The sequence below is a fragment of the Protopterus annectens genome, chromosome 1.part0 (assembly GCF_019279795.1).
Source record: "Protopterus annectens isolate FY-2018-M chromosome 1.part0, PAN1.0, whole genome shotgun sequence".
Lineage (NCBI taxonomy): Eukaryota > Metazoa > Chordata > Ceratodontiformes > Protopteridae > Protopterus > Protopterus annectens.
Genome location: NC_056725.1, coordinates 1430523695 through 1430539887, shown reverse-complemented (window position 1 = coordinate 1430539887; position 16193 = coordinate 1430523695). Strand labels below are relative to the sequence as shown.

The following is a 16193-nucleotide window of genomic DNA, read 5'->3' as shown; positions in this document are numbered from 1 at the left end:
AGGGGGAAAAAATTTTAAGGGGAAAAGCTAAAAATTTTGGGGGGGTTCCCCAAACCCCCCGGGGGGTCTCAGGGTTTTTTTTTTGGTTTTCCCCCAAAAGCCTAAACCCTTTTTTTCATTCCCCCTTTTGGCCCCCCAACAAAAAATGGGAAAATCCCGGGGGGGGTAAATTTCCCGGAAAGGCTTTTAGGGAAAAAAGGAATTCTCCAGCCCCGGGTTCCCCCAAAATTTTTCCCCCCCCTTTTTTTCCAACTTTTGTTTCCAAACTTCTAGGACTTTGTCAGGTCATCCTTTTTCATTCCATTCGGTAAGGAAGGGATTTTTCATTTTAATTTACTGCTAGATGGGTATTCGGACGAAGTCAGGCTGTACTCTCAAGTTTTTTGGTTAAGAAACTGGATAATTTGGTCTAACCTGGAACAATAATCTCAGTTTCTTTCAACTTCATCCAGGCTTCAAAGGGAAAAAGGTATGGTCTCTGATTCGGGCTTCCAAAAAATGATAAGGGGAAATTTGCTCGGTTTTGAAAGTATCAACAGCCGGTTTGGACTCATCTTACCTATTCATCAGATTTTTGTAGCTGAGGAAATGTCCCTCAAATTTCTGTGCCGCCCGCCAGATCAACTTCAGATGCCAGAAAGCTTGGGCTCATCTAAAGAAAGTGGATAAAAACTGGTGCCAGACTACAATTACATTTAACATTGAAGGTGTTAGCTGTTTTTTAGCTTTCAAGATTACTCTTCCAGGGCAGGTGTTTCTAACAACAACACAACTGTTGATACTATAAAGAAAGGGGCACATTTCTCTATGCAGGCAAGCAAGTTTTGGGGAAATGCTCTCAGTTTACAAGCAGATCATTCACAGTTTGCGGGCCATGGCTCTCCAATTTTAGGACAAATAGGGTGATTAACGAGCTATTTTTTCAAATTCAGTGTCTGTTGGACTCCGACAGATCTGTTGTTCCACAAACCACCATGCAAGATTTGCAGATATTCATCCAAGTTATTTGCCTCTTCTGTTGGAAAAATCTTCATTTATCCTTTCCCCTCTGCCCCCAAAGGTTATCTTAAGGCACAGCTCCAAATGTTTTACAGATTTCCTGCAGGTGGTCCTTCTTTGTGTGCGTGGAAGCTTCCATGGCCTTTCCTTTGATTAGCCCTTTGTCCAGGACGTTTTCTATTCAAATTGGATTACTTTCCAAGCCGGATATGTTTTGAACCGAGGCCGTTCCACAACAAGTTTAGGTTTGAAGCAGAAGGCCTAGACAAGGAAATACCTATAAATGGAAGGATTGTTGGGTGCAGAAGGATTTGGTTTCTGGACCTATTTCTGCCTTCCTTTAAAATTTAGGAGTATTGGACAAAGGTTTGGCTTCTCCTATTAAGTTCATCTGCAATTTGCTCACTTGAGTTCCCCATGTTTTCCACCTTGCTTCAAAATTTCAGAGGGAAAGAATATAAACCCTAAGCCTCCTTTGCTTGGATCAATTTGTGTTGGAGAAACTCACTCTACAACCTTTTGAGCCTGCAGCTACTGCTGAGTTGAAATATTTTCATGGAAGACTGTTTTGTTGGCCATTACCTCTGCAAGAAGGGTTTCTGAATTGCAGGCCCTTATGGCAGTTGAGCCTTTCTTAATTTTCCATAAGGATGGGTATCTTTAGTCAACCTTCCTTTATGCCTAAAGTGGTTTCTAGTGTGGCTTTAAACCAAACTATTCATTTGCCTACTTTTATGCAAATCCCCAAAATAAAGGGGAAAAGATTTTGCACACTTTAGATGTACACAGGCAGTTGCATATTATTTGGACAGACTAAAGGGGTTTAGGCAGTCTCAGCAGTTTTGTTTCTTTTGCTTTGGTTCTCAGGGCAAGCCTGTGTCAAAACAAACTATTTCTAAGTGGATTGGTTTTGCATTGCTTTCTGTTATTCCCATCATGGCAAGGAGATTCCAGCTGGGATTAGGCCTCATTCCACTAGGGCTACTGCCACTTCAACAGCTTTTAGGGGTGGCAACTAAGGATATTTTGGAGGCAGCTACTTGGAGTTCAGTGCATACTTTTCTAGGGATTACCACCTTCCACTTTACTCTAAATCCAGGGCTGGTTTTGCCAGCGTTTTGCAGGGCATTTTGGCAGCTCCTGCTTCTTATAGTTTGCCATCCTCCCTTACCTCTGCTTTGGGATTCCAGTTAGGACTGCAGCAATGTGAGATGAAGAACATAGTACAGTTTTGTACCTACCATAAATGTAGATGTTCAAGATCCACATTGCTGCAGTCAATCTCCTCCTCCTCTGTAGTTTGAGGTTGTGGGGGTTTGAGGTATATGTATATTTTTATATTGTACATATTTTAGTGTTAGGTTGGTTGTTGTTTTGTTGTTTGGTTTTGATTTTTTTAGGGTCTTCTGACATCTGGGGCAAGAAAAGACTGAGGATATGCGCGGTCATGCGATTTGTACCCTGCGTCTGATGTCAGTCAAATGCGCTTGACGCAGCCTATACTGATATTCGGGCCGAGGGACAGCGGACTACCAAGTGTTAGGACTGCAGCAATGTGGATCTTAACATCTACATTTATGGTAGGTACAAAACTGTACTGTAGCATTAATTTGTTTGTTTTTTAACAAAATCCAAACTCTTAGATGAATGTGGGCTGGTATTGTATAGTTGTTTGTTGAGTCCTTTTCCCCATTTACAGTTTCCAGGTTTTAGTGCAGCGTTTTGTAAAGCCTTTGTGTTATGACCTTTAGGCTAAGTTTGTCAGAATTAAAAGGGTTTTTTGCTCTTTCCCTTATGTTTTGTTCCCTTTGGCTTTTAGAAAGAACAAAGGGTTTTGGGCCCCTAAGTTTTTCAGGTAAAAAAATCAAATTATTTTTTGGGGCCCCATTTGGTGGAAGGACTTCTTATATTTAATTGGTAGCAGTGTAAAAGGGCCCGGGTTTCGGCAAAAAAGTCCCCTGACCCTCTCCCGTGCCGGGGTAGCTGAAACAGACCCAATGGCCTTTTAACCCCGGCCAAAAAAATTTTTTTATTTCCCCCTTCCCAAAAAGGGTATCAAGGGCAGTTTAATTGGGTTCATCACGTTTTTGGTTTCCCCTCCCTCTTAGGAAGCGCAATTTCTCAAAAAGATGGCCACAGCCCAAATTTCCTGTATTCAAATAAACCCATTCAAAAGGTTTTTTTTTTTGGGCCAGGAAATTACCCCGGGCTTCGGGGGGCCCGGGAGCAATTTTGAAATCCTCAACAAAATTGGGGGGCTTCCAAATAAAGTGGGTACAAACTCCTGCCGCAAGATTTTAAAAAAAGAAGGGAATTTGATCCAGGCTTAATAGTTTCAAGGTTTTTTTTCCCGGGAGGGGTTTTTTTAACGACCCAATTCAGTTCTCCGCAAGGGGGCCTTCTTATTTTATGCCAAAAAGTTTTTAGCTGCTCCAGTTTAAATTTTTTCAGGCAATTTTTGGGGGCACAAAACCCTTGCGATTGTTTAAAAGGGAAAAAAGGTCCCCACATGGAAATGGATTTCCCGTTTTAGAAAAGCGGTTGGGGAATAGCAAAATCTGTTCCCCCTCCACTCCCCGTGAAATTTTGCACAAAGGTTTACCCCGCAAAGGGGGGCTTTTCTTTATTAAAAATCTTCAGTTAGCCTTTCCCCCCCTCCTCCCCAAGGCTTAAAGGTCCCGGCAACCGGTATTTTTGCTCCAATTGGGCCCAAAACATGGACCCCCCTTTCTAAAGTTGGGGAAAAACCTCCAGGTTTGCCTTTATTCCAACCTTTTTTCCCCGGAATTTTGTTGGGGGGGGGGGGGGGGGGGGGGGGGGGGGGGGGGGGGGGGGGGGGAGGGGGGGGTGGGGGGGGGGGGGGGGGGGGGGGGGGGGGGGGGGGGGGGGGGGGGGGGGGGGGGGGGGGGGGGGTGGGGGGGGGGGGGGGGGGGGGGGGGGGGAGGGGGGGGGGGGGGGGGGGGGGGGGGGGGGGGGGGGGGGGGGTGGATCTTAACATCTACATTTATGGTAGGTACAAAACTGTACCCGTAGCATTAAATTTTTGTTTGTTTTTTAACAAAATCCCAAAAAATCTTAGGGTGAATGTGGGGCTGTTATTGTATAGGGTTTTTTGGGTTTAGTCCATTTGTTTTCCCCGCTGTATTGTTTAAGTTTCCAATGATGGGTTGTTTTAGGTTTTCCTTTTTTGTAAAAATTTCCTTTTGTCTTAGTGACCTTTTTGGCTAAGTTTGAGGGACAAACTTGGTTTATTTTTTAGGGGATTTTCCCCATTTTTCCCTGCTGTTCTTGCATTTTTTAAGGGTTTTTAAATTTTGGATGAGCCTGTTAGTAGCTTTTTCATAGATAAAGTTTTTGTAAGGGGGCTTTTTTATAGTATTGGGGTCAAATCAATTGTCTCTGTAATTTTTTTTTGTTTCTGAAAGATATTAGGTTCTAGAGGTAGATATGTAAAAACAGTCAAGGCTTTGAAGGACATGTTTGAATATTTGTGGAGTTTCTAACAATGAGGTCAATAATGTTTTGCTTAAGTTGAATTTTTGGGTTTATGACAAGTTAATTTGTCTGAAGTTGACTAGTGCTAAATGTCTTTTTTTTCAAGGGAAAAAAAATGATTGTCTTTTAGTATTAGTGGTTTATAGACATTGGTTTAGTAAAGTGCAAATTAAATTTATTAGATGTTTTTCAATTTTTTTTTTATTTTGGATAATCATTTGTTATCATGCTCACTAGGAAAGTTTTGCCCCCGAATTTATTTTGGGTACAGTAAGACTGTTTTTCATATCTCCTGGTTTTAAAGGTGTTTAGTAAATTTTTATATTTTTTGACCAGAATGAGAGTAATTTTATCTGGTGTGTGGTGCCCCAAAAACTGTTTATTTGATGTTCTTCATGTTTCACTGCAGCATTACATTTGGGTAATCTGTCAGGTTGCCCCAGTATAACAAAGTCTTGGGTCCCCTTTTTCGTCTCCCTTCCATGACTTCAGGGGGATAAAACATGCAAATTTAATCGTCTTTTTCCCAAACAGAAGCAGTTCGGGGCCCCCAATCCTGACATAGATCGGGTTTTTTTCCCCCCAAAAAATTTTCCCAAATTTTTTTAAAAAAGGGTGTTTTTTTTTTTTTTTTTTTTCCCCCCTCCCCCCCCAAAGGCAAAGGCAAAAAAAAATTTTTTTTTAACCCCCCGGACAAAAAAAGGGGGGAACCCCCCCCCTTTTTTTTTTCCCCCTTTTTTAGGGGGGTTTTTTTCCCCCCCTTTTCCCCAAACCCGGTTTTTTTTAACCTAGGGTCTCAACTTCCCAACAAGTTTTGAATGTATTTTGGAACCCAGAAGGCCTAGTACAAGGAAAGTAGAGATAAATGGAAGAGATTTTTATTTTGGAGTGCAGCTAAGGATTTGGGTGTTTCTGAGCCTAATTTAAGTGTGGCTCTTCAATATCTTACTGAGTTATTGGACAAAGGTTTGTCCTTCTCTTCTATTAAGATTCATGCTGCAGCAATTTCAGCTCACTATGATTGTGAGCCACCATTGTTTTCTCATCCTTTGTTCAAGCAATTTCTTAGAGGGGCAAAGAATATAAGACCCCCCAAAAGCTCCTACTCCTGCTTGGGATCTCAATTTTGTGTTGGAGAAACTCACTCTACAACCTTTTGAGCCTGCAGCTACTGCTGAGTTGAAATATTTGTCATGGAAGACTGCTTTTTGTTGGCTCATCTTTTTTAAAAAACCCCCCCTTCCCTGTTTTCAGGGCTTTGTGTTTTTTTTTATTCCCTTTTTTTTCCCCTTTCCCCGGGGGAACCCCGGGGAAAAAAAAAAAAAAATTTTTTTTTAAAAAATTTAATTTTTCCCCAAATTTTCCTTCCCTCTTTTTGGGGGTTTTTGGGGTGGGTTTTTGGGATTTTTTTATTTTTAAAAATTTTTTTTAGTGTTAGGTTGGTTGATTGTTTGGTTGTTGTCTATGGGTTTTGACCTTTCTTTTTAGGGTCTTCTGACATCTGGGGCAAGAAAAGACTGAGGATATGACGTCGGTCATGCGCATTTGTACCCTGACGTTCTGATGTCAGTCAAATGCGCCTTGACCGACGTCAGCCTTATACTCTGATATTCGGGCCGACCGAGGGACAGCGGACTACCCCCAAGTGTTAGGACTGCAGCAATGTGGATCTTCGAACATCTACATTTATGGTAGGTACAAAACTGTACTTTCTGTAGCATTAAATTTGCTTGTTTGTGTGTGTGTGTGGGGGAAGGGGGGGGGGGCAAAATCCTGCTAGAAACTCTTAGGATGAATGTGGGTCTGTGCTTGATTGTATAGTGTTGCTTTGAGTTGAGTCGTCATTTAAGTTCTCCCAGCTGTATTGTTTACTAGTTTCCCGAATGATGTTTGGTTGTTTGAGTGTTTGCTGTCGTGTTTGTAGGAAATTGCCTTTGTGTCTTCCAGTGACCTTTTAGGCTAAGTTTTTGAGTTGTACAAACTTGGTTTATTTTTCTAGGGTAGGATTTTCCTTCCAGTGTTTCCATGCTGTGTCTTGCATTTTCTGAAGGGATTTTAATTTAGGGATGAGCCTGTTAGTAGCTTGTGTTCATAGATAAGTGAGTATGCCGGTTGTTGTGAAGGTGGCGGGTTTGTGTATAGTATTGGGCTCAAATCAATTGTGCTACTTCTCGTAGTAATTTTATTTTGTTGGTCTGAAAGATATTAGCAGGGGAAGTGTGTTGCTGTTAGAGGTAGATAGGGTAAGTGATAAGAGGCAACAGTCACTTAGGCTTCAAGAAGGACTTGGATGTTTGAGACTAGTGTAGTGGAGTTTCTAACAATGAGGTCAATAAGTGTGCTGTTGCCTGCGTTGAAGTTGAGTATTGTGGGTTTAGTGACAAGTTAAATTAGTCTGAAGTTGACTAGTGTGTCTGAAATGTCTTTTTTTGCTTGGGCTAAGGAGATTGCGTCCGAGAATGATGGTGTCTTTTAGTGAGTTAGTGGTTTATAGACATTGGTTTAGTAAAGTGCTAAATTGGAGAGTATTTGAGGGTGGGTGGGAGATGTATTTGCTGAATTTTTATTTAGCTTTTAAGGATAATCATTTGTTATCATGCTCACTGGAGGAAGAGTTTTGCCCTAGAATGAGTGTTATTTTAGGATACAGTAAGACTGTTTTTGTCATATCTCTTTCTGGTTTTAAAGGTGTGTTAGTAGTTGGGAATATGGTGGGTTAGGCCTGGAGTATTTGGTTTGACCTAGAATTCTGAGAGTCCAATTATATCTGGTGTGTGTGAGCATGCGCGCTGCTAAATCTGTTTATTTGATGTTCTTCATGTTTCACTGTTGCAGTCATTACATTTGGGTAATCTGCTGGCAGGTTGCCCTCAGTCGGCCTGAGTAACAAAGTCTTGGGTCCTGCGTCGGTTGCTGTCTCCTCTTCCATGACTTCAGGTCGTCAGGGGTATAAAACATGCAGCCGACGCCATTTTAATCTGTCTTTCTTGCCGCGCGCTGCCCGAAGCAGAAGCAGTTCGTAAGTGCCGGTCGGCCGAATCCTGAAATTTTTGATCTGAAGTAGGATATTCATTTGTCTGCAACCTGTGGGTTATGGATCCGATATCGGATCCGAACCGGCATAGTTTTCCAGCTATGGATCCAAGCTCTCAGCTCCTCCCCTCACCCATAATGCCCTGCTCTACCCTCATGACCTCAGATCTTGTTTGCCGCGCTGGTAACTAGATGTGGATTTCATAGCTCTCAGCTAAGTGGATATTTCTTGTTCAAAAATAGAATATTTTTGCCTTCTTTAACTTTTTGTGTGAAAGTTGTAGGTTTCCTATTATTATTGACTGTTTTAGTTTAATTTAATTTTAGTAGTAAATTTTATTCCCTCCCTCGCTGGTACGTAGAGTGTGTGTGAGGCCTGTGTGCTTCTTTACTGTTGTTTTAGGTTACTTTTTGTAACTTTAGCTTAACTTTAGTGACTATGGCTGAACAGCCTAAGTCAATATTTTCTAAATGCTCGAGTGTGGCCATAAGCTCTCACCGGCTGATGGCCACACTCGGTGTGTTAAGTGTCTTGGGGTTGAACACCTCACATCTGGTTGTTCCATTTGTGCAGGGTTCAACCCCAGGGCACTGAGGGAGCGGAGGTCCAAGCTGGTCTTGGCGGGTCTTTTACCGCCGGACTCGACCTCCGACCTCCGAAGACTCCTGCGGCTGCAGTTGTTCCCACTGTGGCACCCCTCCTGCTCCTGGGACTCAAACTCCCGCTTCAGGACAGGAGAGGGATGCATCTAAAGGACGGAGGAGAAGCACCACAAGCGGCGGGCCGAGACCTCTGTTTCGCCCGCCAGCCGGGCTTCTCCCCGGCTTCCTTGGTGGTGCGGTCTCCTCCTTCGGCTCCGGTCACCTGTGTGCTTCTCACCGGGTCCTGAGGAGGAGGAGACTGATCTCGTCGAGGCTATCGAGGAGGCATTCCAGGCCTACCTCGTAGCCTGCCGAGATCTACCCATAGCCTTTCGGATGCAGATCTGGACGGATGATGAGAAGGTTCATCCAGGCCCAGATGCAGATGGGAGTTTTTGCCTCCCCTCGGGGAGCTCGACACCCTTTTAAGCCTATTGCTCCTCTCCGACCCGCTTCGGGTTGAGCAACTGGAAACAGCAGCCGGGCGGGGAGGTCGGAGCCGATAGTACTTGGTACCGGATCCGACCATGCCTCAGTCGCCGGACCCGATCTCTCGGAGCCTGGATCCGAGCCGGATCCGGGGATCAGTGCTCCCGGCGCCGTTTGTGTCGGGCGCACTGTCCCCGGATCCGAAAGTGCCGCCGGCTCCGATCCACTCTTCGGATCCGAGGGGAGCCGATTGTCGGATCCTTTGGTGGTCGGCTCCCCGGCTTTTGATGTAGTGGAGAGGGCTCTGTTGAGGTCTCCGGACCCCGGCACTTGCTTCGGCTCCGTCCCCCGCTCCCTCTGCACTGGGCCAGGCTTCCACCATCCGGCCCCTGGGACAGCCCGTTTGTGCCCCAAGTTGCTCCCATGGAGCAATTGCTGCGAGGACTCCTCTGACAGCCCCCAGAGGAGGCTCCTCGCATACGCAAAAGGAGGCACATTGACTCCCCTGAGTCTCTCACTGAAGACACGGACTTGGAGGAAGGGAAGGCTCCCACGGTCACCTCTCGAGGATGTCTCCTTTGGAGACATCATGGAAATGCTCCGTATTAGGGGTGGTCTGCCCCAAGTCTTCCTCGGACGAAGTCCGTGTTCTTGGAGGCATTGAACGGGCCCGTCTACCTCTTGGGTGTCCCCTGCCGACCCCTGGTGGACCTTGTACCACCAGGGCGTGGAAGGAACCGGACACCGGGGAGCCAATCCCCAAAAGACTTGATAGAATCCATAGCCGGCTATCTGACAGGACCCATTGGAGTAAGGGGCCGCCTGTAGATGCCATGTTGATGGCGGCCACAAAGAGGAACTGGCTCAGGAGAGTCCCTCAGTCCACCCACCGAGCAAGGAGTCTCGATGATGGACCGCTTGGGGAAGCGGATGTTCAGTTCGCGACCTTCTCGGTAAGGGCGCTGAACTATTTGGCACATGTTATTCGGATGCAGCGAGACCTTATTAAAATACGCTGCATCCCCCTGAGTCCATTTCGAGGAGGACAGAGCTCTGCACTCCACCAAAATGGCCACTCTTAGGTCAGTCACAAATACTTCTATGCGGCTACTCTCCCATGCTACGGGGCGCCGCTAGAGCTATGGGAACAGGACTGGTCACTAGGCGTCAGGCCTGGCTCGCCACTGCATTTTTCTGAGCCCTTCAAGGCGCCGCTTTCGAACGCCCCCTTTGATGGTTCTGCTCTGTTTGGCAAGACCGTTCGCGAGGACGTTGACCCAGAGCGAGAAGGGCGGAAGACGCTGTCTGCCGTCGGAATCCGCTTCTCTGCACCCCAGAGGCCCTATTCTAGGAACCAAAAGGGTCAGAAGAAGATGTGGTTCGAAGTCGCAGCAGTCCCAGCCTGCTCGGACAACCAGTCCTTCCGTGGCAGAGGGAGGACAGGGAGGACGCCCTAGAGGCAGAGGGGCTCCCAGAAACTTGGTCCAGGAACCTTTCTCTGAACGGCCCGCAGCAACCCTGAGGTTGCCCGACTGCTCTACTCTGGAGGCAGTCGGGGACGTTTCGGGGCACCTAGCGGCATGGCAGTCCATAACATCGGACCGCTGGGTTCTCCAAATCATATCCAGGGGATATCGCATTCCTTTCCTTCACCTTCCAAAGCTCATGTCCCTCCCAGGCGTACCACCCGGTCAAAGGGAGGCAGCTTTGCAGAAATTGGCCATCTGCTAGAGAAAAGAGCCATCCAGCCCGTTCCCCAGACCAGATCGGATCAGGGTTCTACTCCAGGTTCTTTTAGTGCCAAAAGACGGGGAACTAAGACCAATCCTAGACCTCTCTCTCTTGAACCTGGCAGTCCCCAAAGAAAAATTCGAATGGTCACTCTACAATCTATTCTCCCCTTCTGGGAGAAGGCCACTGGATGTGCTCGATAGATCTCAAGGACGCCGTACTACCACATCCTAATGGACAGGCGCTCCAGGAGGTTTCTCCGCTCCGGCTGGGAGCCAGTCACTACCAGTTCCGGGTCCTTCCCTTTGGTCTCACCACAGCCCCCAGGGTGTTTACCAAAGTACTAGCAGTGGTAGCGGCCCACCTGAGGCTTCAGGGGTGCAGGTCTTTCCCTACCTGGACGACTGGCTCCTTACCCCAACAAGGCATCTACTTCTCTCGCCCCGAGACTCCTTTCTCCATCTTGCTCCATTTCTGGGCATCACAATAAATACAAACAAGTCCAACCTGGCACCCACTCAGTTCTTAGATTTCATAGGGGCCAGACTAGACACAAGGAGTTCTGAGCCTTCCTCACTGCGGACAGAGTTCTAAATCTGCAGCTCCAGGTGCGGGCCATTCTCCATTCAGGTTCTGTTCCAGCGGAGTTGGTCCTGAGGGCTCTAGGGCCCATGGCTTCGATAGCACTTCTTCCTCTTGCCAGGCTCAATATGCATTCTTCAGTGGACGCTCTTAGTACAGTGGTCATACCTTGCTCTCCCCATGCATCATCCCATAGCGATCAGCAAGGCTTGCAGCGGTCCCTCTTGTGGTGGCTCCACTCGGATCTCCACGGGTCGCCCATTTTGTGCTTCTCCCCTCTCGCCACGGTGACCACGGACGCCTCCCACCTCGGGTGGGGGCACTTTATGGGGCGGACGGTCCAAGGCACGTGGAGCGATTCTGTGACCTTACTGCATATGAATGTTCTAGAGATGAGAGCAGTGCTCTTAGCGTTGTTAGCTCTTCAAGTCTTACTTCTCTTAGGAACAATTGCGATTCAATCGGACAATATGTCTGTTGTCTGGTACATCAACAAGCAAGGGGAACAAGGTCTTACCCTCTTTGTCGAGAGGCCATGAGAGTTTGGCAATGGGCAATCTCCACCAATCGCTTTCTCATAGTAACGCACATTCGGTCGGTCCAACATCCTAGCGGACAAGCTCAGTCGCACCATTCTGACCCCTTACGAGTGGTCTCTCAATTGTCAAGTAGCGGCATATATTCGCACGGTGGGGAACCCTTCATGCGATCTTTTGCTTCTCCCTCAAACACCAAGTGCGACAGTTTTTTCTCTAATACCTCCTCCGGAGGTACCCCAAGAGGCGCTCTGGTGCATGCTTGGCCACCCGGTCTTCTGTATGCCTATCCACCCTTGCCTCTGGTGCTGCAGGTTCTTCAGAAAGCCTCTCGGGTGGGTTGCAGAATGATTCTCATTGCTCCGTTCTGGCCTCGACAGATCTGGTTCCCCTTCCTAAGGTCTCACTCGGTGAATCCTCCTTGGGTTCTAGATCCCATTCGGATCTGATATCCCATCCATCCTGCATTCCTCCTCGAACCTGGACAACCTGAAGCTGACCGCTTGGCTGCTCCAGTTCCACTCTTGATAAGGACTCCCGGTATTTCTTCACGGTAAAGGCTATTTTGGTGGCTCATAAACCATCCACTAGAAAGGTTTACCGAAGCAAATGGAAACGTTTCTCTGTGTGGGCGGAGCGGCAAGGCCTAGATCCCTTCACGGTTCCTCTCCCTGTAGTGCTTGATTTTCTAACCTCTCTCTTCAATGATGGTGCCAGCAGTTCCACAGTCAAAGTTCAACTGGCGGCAATTTCTCACTATCACATTGGTCAAGAGTCTAATCCTCTTATGTCAGCCAAATTGTGCAAAACTTTTCTTAGGTTCATAGGTTCATAGGTTCATACTAGGCTATCTGCCCGAGGGCATTTACAAGCCTAGCCCATCGTTTTGTGGCTTAGGCCACCCCTTTAGTATGGGGAACTATACCCATTATTTTTCTGTGCCTCTGTCGAGCAGTGACACTGAGGTAATCCCTGGGGTATATCTGCGATCTCCCATCCATTGGTCAAGATTTCTCTTGAACAAGGCCAGCGAGGTGCTCTGCCTCACATGTACCGGGATTTTGTTCCACAGCATAGGGAGTCTTTGGGTGATGAATCTATCCTCCAGCACGTCCTATTAATAGCCGTGTCAAGGTTTAAGTCTCCGCCCTTGTGGCTCTGATGGATCTAGATTTTTTGAGGTGAAGCATATTCATCAAATCTGGGTTTGACATGGCCTTGTATGTTAGGCAAAGGTCACCTCTGAGCAGCGGGCGACTGAATAGAGCTGGAGTTCTTTCAGTCGGGCAGCATAGGACAGATTTTTGAGACCCTTTATCCTTTTGGTGAGGAACTTTTGTGGCCTCTCCAGCTGCTGCAAGTGTCGGGTCAGATACATTCGAATGGGGCATTGTACTCAATCATTGGTCTGATGAGTGATGAGTAAGGAGACTATGACCTCCCTTGATCTAGATGAGAATCCCTTCATGATAAGGTGGGCAATGTAGAAGGTCTTCCTAACTACTTTAGCTACATGGGTGTCGAATGACAGACTACTATCAACCTGGGTCCCCAGGTCCCTGATAACTTCTTCTGTGCTCAGTGGATTGCCACCTATTTGGTAGCTAGGGGTAACCTTGTTTTTCCAAGGGTATGACTATGCATTTTTGGCATTTAACTTTAGGCGTGGCTCTGGCACCAGTTATCCGTTTCTGTGAGACCCTTCTGAAGGATATCTGTGTCAGATGTGTTTTCTACTATGGCCCAGTTTGCAGTCATCTGCAAACTTTGTCAGCCATAACCCTCCTGTGTTTGCTTGTACTTCGAAAAGTAGATGCCAAACAAGAGTGGGCCCAGGACTGAGCCCTGTGGGACACCACTTGTGACAGGCTTTGAGTCTGACATGGCGCCAGCAGCTCTGACCCTGTGGGTTCTGTCACTCAGCCAGTTTGCAACCCATCTTGTGATGTATGGGTTGACATTTAAGCTGATGAGTTTTTCAATGATACCCGAATGGGGTATTGTATCGAAGGCCTTAGCCAGATCGAGGTAGGCTGTATGGACTGCCTTTCCTCATCAATGGCTTTGGTGACTGTTTGAAAAAGTCAACCAAGTTTAAAGGCATGATCTGCCTTTGACAAAGCCAAACTGGGTTGGATCCAAAGTCTGCAAATTCCTATGTCTTTATTTATGAGGTCCATTATGATCCTCTCCATGGCTTTGCAGATAAGGCTTGTCAAGCTAATGGGCGGTAATTTCCAGGGTCGGTGGAGGCACCGCCTTTGTGAAGTGGTACCACAGTTGCAGTGCGCCACTCCTGGAGTGCGTATCCAGAGGTAAGACTTTGATTAAACAGCTGTCCTAGCTGTGGGTTTAATTCCTCATTGAGTTCATGGAGCACACAGCCGGGGACACCATCAGGTCCCATGGATGCTGTGTTTTTGCTTTGGAGAGCAGTTCTCACTTGGGCGCTGGAGATGTTTGGGGGCTGCAATCGTTTGGTATAGATATCTCTCCTTTGGGGGGCGAGAAGTTTGCACTGAACCTGTCAGCCAGTATGTTGGCAATGTCTGTAGGATCAGTAATCTTCACATCATTTTGAACTAGCTCTGAGCATATCTGGGAGTTTCCTCCCAGGTTTCTAACATAGCTAAAGAAGGCCTTATGATTGTCTTTTGAGTCTTTAGCTATTTTTCTCTCGAAATTTGCTTTGGATGATTTTATGAGAGCTCTTAGTTTTTACTTATAGTGATCAAGGGTGTCTTACCTTTTAAGGATTTTGCTCTATCTTGTAGTAGCTTCCTCCTTTTGTTGTAGAGTTTGTTTATGGCTGGGATCCACCAGACTGGATGCTTGCCTTTGGTACAAAGAGTCTTTGTTTTGCTTGGGATTGCCTTATCCATGCAGTCCTGCAGGTGCTGGTAGAAGGCATTTGTAAGTGATTCAGCGGCTTGAGTACTGTTTTCCGGCTCGGGGCCTTAAAGGAGACCACACTAGTCTTTAGAAGTGTGAAGTCGGCTTTTGAGAAGTTCTTTACTGTGGTCTTTTATTTCAGGTGGGGTGGGATGAGGACCTCCAGCGAGATTAGTTGTGGTCTGATCTCACCAGTGAGGGTACACCTCGGTGTTGAACATTGTGCTCCCATGTTCGTGATGATGAGATCAAGTATGTTATCTCCTCTTGTGGGGATGGTGACTAGTTGTTCCATGGCATTTGAGTTTATGAATTCCAGGAACTTTTGGGCTAGGGTGTTTGGGCTTGAGTAGTGTTCCCAGTCTATATTAGGGTAATTGAAGTCACCTAGTATGATGGTGTTTGGTGATACATTTATCCCTCTAGTGTTTTCAGGAAGGCCATGTGAGGTTCCTGAGTTTGTGAGGGTGGCCTGTAACATGCTACAATTTGCAGAGCAGTCTTGCCTATGGTTAATTGCACCTGGATGGTCTCCGATGCATCGTGCGTTGCCACCAGTCTTGAGGTGTGGGTGTCCTTGATGAATATGGATACCCCCTCCTTTCTTGGTATTGTCCAGATTTTGGGGCGGAGCATGATATGAGGTAAAACCTGATAGCGCGGGGTGCTCTCAGGAGCCTTGAACCAGGTTTCTGTCACAGCACAGACATCGATGTTCTCCATACTGAGAAGGGCCTCGAGTCGTGCATTTTGAGATTTAGACTTCTGGCATTGAGCAGCATTACCCTTAGTTTTTTCCTTTTTGTGTTCTAGGGTGGTATGTTTAGAATTTGAGCCTTGCCTAAAAAGGCACTATGGGGGTGGCAAGAGCCTTTGCCAATATCCGGAATCCCAGGGTGACAGGTGCAAGCCGTCCCTTGCTTGAGCAGCGTGGCTTGTCCAGCATGTCATCCCAGGCAGACAGACACTGGATCCCCTTTGAATGACACCAGTGTTTAAGCCAATTGTTAAAGCTGATCATCTTATCTCTGTATTGTGGCATCATTCTTGGTGAAGGTAGGATACTGCTCAAGGTCAGGGTCATACCTGTCTGGGCTACATAATCAGAGAGCTCCTCAATGTCTCTTTTCATGTAGTCCAAGGAGTGCGTCTCAGGTCTCAGGTCGTTTACACCAGCGTGGACAATGACTGAATCATATTTGTACCTGCTGTTGAGAGACCTGAGTGCTTGCGTTATGTGGCGGATTCTAGCGCCCGACAGGCAGCTTACTGTGACCTTCTCCTTACTCAGTCTGGTGGCGGGGCGTCAGTGTGTCTGACTATGGAGTCACCAATGACTAGTGTGTCTGGCATTGTGTTTGGCCTTAAGGGCTGTGACTGTTTGACACTCTGACTGTGAGGTCTATGTGTTGCAGGTGTTGTGTTCTGAGGTGGTGGTTGTTTGGGTGTCTGCTTTGGTGGCCTCTGCTGTTTTGGTAGATTTTTGATCAGAGCCTCAGTATGTCTTTGTGTGTTTATGTGTATGATTTGAGGTTGTAATGGTAATATGTGAGACTGGGTCTATAGTGTGTGTGGTAACCTTCTCCTCCTGACTGGTCTTGCCAGTCCTATGTTGAGAGCTCAGCCTCCAGTTTGGCGTGTAGTTGCATCTCTCGCATGTATTTGTGTTTTGTGGGAGGAGGAGAGGGTTGTCTGTGTACATGAGGCAATTGTAACATTGCCTCAATATTCCCAGGTTCACCAGCTGAGCAGGAGAGGACACTAGCAACTCATCCCTCGACATGCTAGAAGGAATAGACAAAAACTTTAAAAAGATTCGGGGCGTGGGTGACCGAGAAATGGGGGGTTGCCTTT

The 16193-nt window shown here is 46.8% G+C and overlaps 1 protein-coding gene across 7 annotated transcripts in view; it reads left to right on the top strand.

Annotated features, from left to right (window-relative positions):
• The window catches only part of PUM2 (pumilio RNA binding family member 2), a 4949642-nt gene that overhangs the window by 4880269 nt on the left and 53180 nt on the right, over positions 1 to 16193 (top strand). The window lies entirely within an intron of this gene.